Consider the following 5,724-nt stretch of genomic DNA (forward strand, 5'->3'; position numbering starts at 1 on the left):
CAATGCTCTGCATGGAGCTACTCTAGCTAATTGCTCCCACTTTCAATATGTATCCAGATTGAGACTTAGAATCATCTGGATCAGTGTCAAAACTTGCATCAACGTAACCCTTTACGATGAACCTTTTGTCACCTCCGTAATCGAGAAACATGTCCTTATTCCAGTAAGGATAATTTTGACCGCTGTCCATTGATCTACTCCTAGATCACTATTGTACTCCCTTGCCAAACTCAGTGGTAGGGAATACAATAGATCTGGTACACAGCATGGCATACTTTATAGAACCTATGACCAAGGCATAGGGAATGACATTCATTCTCTTTCTATCTTTTGCCGTGGTCGGGCTTTGAGTCTTACTCAATTTCACACCTTGTAACATAGGCAAGAAACTCTTTCTTTGACTGTTCCATTGTGAACTACTTCAAAATCTTGTCAAGGTATGTATTTATTGAAAAAACTTATCAAGCGTCTTGATCTATCTCTATAGATCTTGATGCTCAATATGTAAGCAACTTCACCGAGGTATTTCTTTGAAAAACTCCTTTCAAACACTCCTTTATGCTTTGCAGAATAATTCTACATTATTTCCGATCAACAATATGTCATTCACATATACTTATCAGAAATGCTGTAGTGCTCCCACTCACTTTCTTGTAAATACAGGCTTCACCGCAAGTCTGTATAAAACTATATGCTTTGATCATCTTATCAAAGAGTATATTCCAACTCCGAGATGCTTACACCAGTCCATAGATGGATCGCTGGAGTTTGCACATTTTGTTAACACCTTTAGGATCGACAAAAACTTCTGGTTGCATCATATACAACTCTTTTTTAAGAAATCCATTAAGGATTGCAGTTTTGTTATCCATTTGCCAGATTTCATAAATGCGGCAATTGCTAACATGATTCGGACAGATTTAAGCATAGATACTAGTGAGAAACTCTCATCGTAGTCAACACCTTGAACTTGTCGAAACCCTTTTGCGACAATTCTAGCTTTGTAGATAATAACACTACTATCAGCGTCCGTCTTCCTCTTGAAGATCCATTTATTTTCTATGGCTTGCCGATCATCGGGCAAGTCAACCAAAGTCCATACTTTGTTCTCATACATGGATCCCATCTCAGATTTCATGGCCTCAAGCCATTTTGCGGAATCTGGGCTCATCATCGCTTCCTCATAGTTCGTAGGTTCGTCATGGTCAAGTAACATGACCTCCAGAATAGGATTACCGTACCACTCTGGTGCGGATCTCACTCTGGTTTACCTACGAGATTCGGTAGTAACTTGATCTGAAGTTACATGATCATCATCATTAGCTTCCTCACTAATTGGTGTAGTAGTCACAGGAACAGATTTCTGTGATGAACTATTTTCCAATAAGGGAGAAGGTACAATTACCTTATCAAGTTTTCTATTTTCCTCCCACTCACTTCTTTCGAGAGAAACTCCTTCTCTAGAAAGGATCCATTCTTAGCAACGAATGTCTTGCCTTCGGATCTGTGATAGAAGGTGTACCCAACTGTCTCCTTTGGGTATCCTATGAAGACATATTTCTCCGATTTGAGTTTGAGCTTATCGAGATGAAACTTTTTCACATAAGCATCGCAACTCCAAACTTTAAGAAACGACAGCTTAGGTTTCTTGCCAAACCATAGTTCACACGGTGTCGTCTCAACGGATTTAGATGGTGCCCTATTTAACGTGAATGCAGCTGTCTCTAATGCATAACCCCAAAACGATAGTGGTAGATCGGTAAGAGACATCATAGATCGCACTATATCTAATAAAGTACGGTTATGACATTCGGACATACCATTACACTATGGTGTTCCAGGTGGCGTGAGTAGTGAAACTATTTCACATTGTTTTAATTGAAGGCCGAACTCGTAACTCAAATATTTTACCTCTGCGATCATATCGTAGAAACTTTTATTTTCTTGTCACGATGATTTTCCACTTCACTCTGAAATTCTTTGAACTGTTCAAATGTTTCAGACTTATGTTTCATCAAGTAGATATCCCCATATCTGCTCAAATCATCTGTGAAGGTCAGAAAATAATGATACCTGCTGCAAGCCTTAATATTCATCGGACCACATACATCAGTATGTATGATTTCCAACAAATCTGTTGCTTGCTTCATTGTTCTGGAGAACGGCGTTTTAGTCATCTTGCCCATAAGGCATGGTTCGCAAGCATCAAGTGATTCATAATCAAGTGATTCCAAAAGCCCATCAGCATGGAGTTTCTTCATGCGCTTTACACCAATATGACCTAAACGGCAGTGCCACAAATAAGTTGCACTATCATTATTAACTTTGCATATTTTGGTTTCAATATTATGAATATGTGTATCACTACGATCGAGATCCAATGAACTTGTTTCATTGGGTGTATGACCATCGAAGGTTTTATTCATGTAAACAGAACAACAATTATTCTCTGACTTTAATGAATAACCGTATTACAATAAACATGATCAAATCATATTCATGCTCAACGCAAAAACCAAATAACACTTATTTAGGTTCAACACTAATCCCGAAAGTATAGGGGAGTGTGCGATGATGATCATATCAATCTTGGAACTACTTCCAACACACATCGTCACTTCACCCTTAACTAGTCTCTGTTTATTCTGCAACTCCTGTTTCGAGTTACTACTCTTAGCAACTGATCCAATATCAAATACTGAGGGGTTGCTATAAACACTAGTAAAGTACACATTAATAACATGTATATCAAATATACTTTTGTTCACTTTGCCATCCTTCTTATCTGCCAAATACTTGGGGCAATTCCGCTTCCAGTGACCAGTCCCTTTGCAGTAGAAGCACTTAGTCTCAGGCTTAGGACCAGACTTGGGCTTCTTCACTTGAGCAGCAACTTGCTTGCCGTTCTTCTTGAAGTTCCCCTTCTTCCCTCTGCCCTTTTCTTGAAACCAGTGGTCTTGTCTACCATCAACACTTGATGTTTTTCTCGATTTCTACCTTCGTCAATTTCAGCATTACGAAGAGCTTGGGAATCGTTTCCGTTATCCCTTGCATATTATAGTTCATCACGAAGTTCTACTAACTTGGTGATGGTGACTAGAGAATTCTGTCAATCACTATTTTATCTGGAAGATTAACTCCCACTTGATTCAAGCGATTGTAGTACCCAGACAATCTGAGCACATGCTCACTGCTTGAGCGATTCTCCTCCATCTTTTAGCTATAGAACTTGTTGGAGACTTCATATCTCTCAACTCGGGTATTTGCTTGAAATATTAACTTCAACTCCAGGAACATCTCATATGGTCCATGACGTTCAAAACGTCTTTGAAGTCCCGATTCTAAGCCGTTAAGCATGGTGCACTAAACTATCAAGTAGTCATCATATTGAGCTAGCCAAACGTTCATAATGTCTGCATCTGCTCCTGCAATAGGCCCGTCACCTAGCGGTGCATCAAAGACATAATCCTTCTGTGCAGCAATGAGGATAAACCTCAGATCACGGATCCAATCCGTATCATTGCTACTAACATCTTTCAACACAATTTTCTCTAGGAACATATCAAAATAAACACAGGGAAGCAACAACGCGAGCTATTGATCTACAACATGATTTGCAAAATACTACCAGGACTAAGTTCATGATAAATTTAAGTTCAATTAATCATATTACTTAAGAACTCCCACTTAGATAGACATCCCTCTAATCCTCTAAGTGATTACGTGATCCAAATCAACTAAACCATGTCCGATCATCACGTGAGATGGAGTAGTTTCATTGGTGAACATCACTATGTTGATCATATCTGCTATATGATTCACGCTCGACCTTTCGGTCTCCGTGTTCCGAGGCCATATCTGTATATGCTTGGCTCGTCAAGTATAACCTGAGTATTCTGCGTGTGCAACTGTTTTGCACCCGTTGTATTTGAACGTAGAGCCTATCACACCCGATCATCACGTGGTGTCTCAGCACGAAGAACTTTCGCAACGGTGCATACTCAGGGAGAACACTTCTTGATAATTAGTGAGAGATCATATTATAATGCTACCGTCAATCAAAGCAAGATAAGATGCATAAAAGATAAACATCACATGCAATCAATATAAGTGATATGATATGGCCATCATCTTGTGCTTGTGATCTCCATCTCCGAAGCACCGTCGTGATCACCATCGTCACCGGCGCGACACCTTGATCTCCATCGTAGCATCGTTGTCGTCTCGCCAATCTTATGCTTCCATGACTATCGCTACCGCTTAGTGATAAAGTAAAGCATTACAGCACGATTGCATTGCATACAATAAAGCGACAACCATATGGCTCCTGCCAGTTGCCGATAACTCGGTTACAAAACATGATCATCTCATACAATAAAATTTAGCATCATGTCTTGACCATATCACATCACAACATGCCCTGCAAAAACAAGTTAGACGTCCTCTACTTTGCTGTTGCAAGTTTTACGTGGCTGCTATGGGCTTAAGCAAGAACCAATCTTACATACGCATCAAAACCACAATGATAGTTTGTCAAGTTGGTGCTGTTTTAACCTTCGCAAGGACCGGGCGTAGCCACACTCGGTTCAACTAAAGTTGGAGAAACTGTCACCCGCAAGCCACCTATGTGCAAAGCACGTCAGGAGAACCGGTCTCGCGTAAGCGTACGCGTAATGTCGGTCCAGGCCGCTTCGTCCAACAATACCGCCGAACCAAAGTATGACATGCTGGTAAGCAGTATGACTTATATCGCCCACAACTCACTTGTGTTCTACTCGTGCATATAACATCAACATATAAAACCTAGGCTCGGATGCCACTGTTGGGGAACGTAGTAATTTCCAAAATTTTCCTACGCACACGCAAGATCATGGTGATGCATAGAAACGAGAGGGGAGAGTGTTGTCAACATACCCTCGTAGACCGAAGCGGAAGCGTTGACGCAACGTAGAGGAAGTAGTCGTACATCTTCCCGATCCGACCGATCCAAGCACCGTTACTCTGGCACCTCCGAGTTCTTGGCACACGTTCAGCTCGATGACGATCCCCGGGCTCCGATCCAGCAAAGCGTCGGGGAGGAGTTCCGTCAGCATGACGGCGTGGTGACGATCTTGATGTTCTACCATCGCAGGGCTTCGCCTAAGCACTGCAACAATATGACCGAGGTGGAATATGGTGGAGGGGGGCACCGCACATGGCTAAGGAACGATCATGAAGATCAACTTGTGTCTCTCTGGGGTGCCCCTGCCTCCGTATATAAAGGCTCAAGGGGGGGGGGGGTGCGGCCGGCCTAGGAGAGGCACGCCAGGAGGAGTCCTACTCCCTCTGGGAGTAGGATTCCCCCCAATCCTAGTTGGAATAGGATCCGCGGAGGGGGGAAAAGAGAGAGGGGGGTCGGCCCCCTCTCCTTGTCCTATTCGGACCAAGCGAGGGGAGGGGCGCGCGGCCCATCTTGGGCTGCCCCTTCTCTTTTCCACTAAGGCCCACTTAGGCCCATATAGCTCCCGGGGGGTTCCGGTAACCTCCCGGTACTCCGGTAAAATCCTGATTTCACCCGGAACACTTCCGATATCCAAACACAGGCTTCCAATATATCAATCTTTATGTCTCGACCATTTCGAGACTCCTCGTCATGTCCGTGATCACATCCGGGACTCTGAACAACCTTCGGTACATCAAAATGCATAAACTCATAATATAACTGTCATCGTAACCTTAAGCATG

The sequence above is a fragment of the Triticum urartu genome, chromosome 7A (genome assembly GCF_056163025.1).
Source record: "Triticum urartu cultivar PI428250 chromosome 7A, HENAU_Tu73, whole genome shotgun sequence".
Lineage (NCBI taxonomy): Eukaryota > Viridiplantae > Streptophyta > Magnoliopsida > Poales > Poaceae > Triticum > Triticum urartu.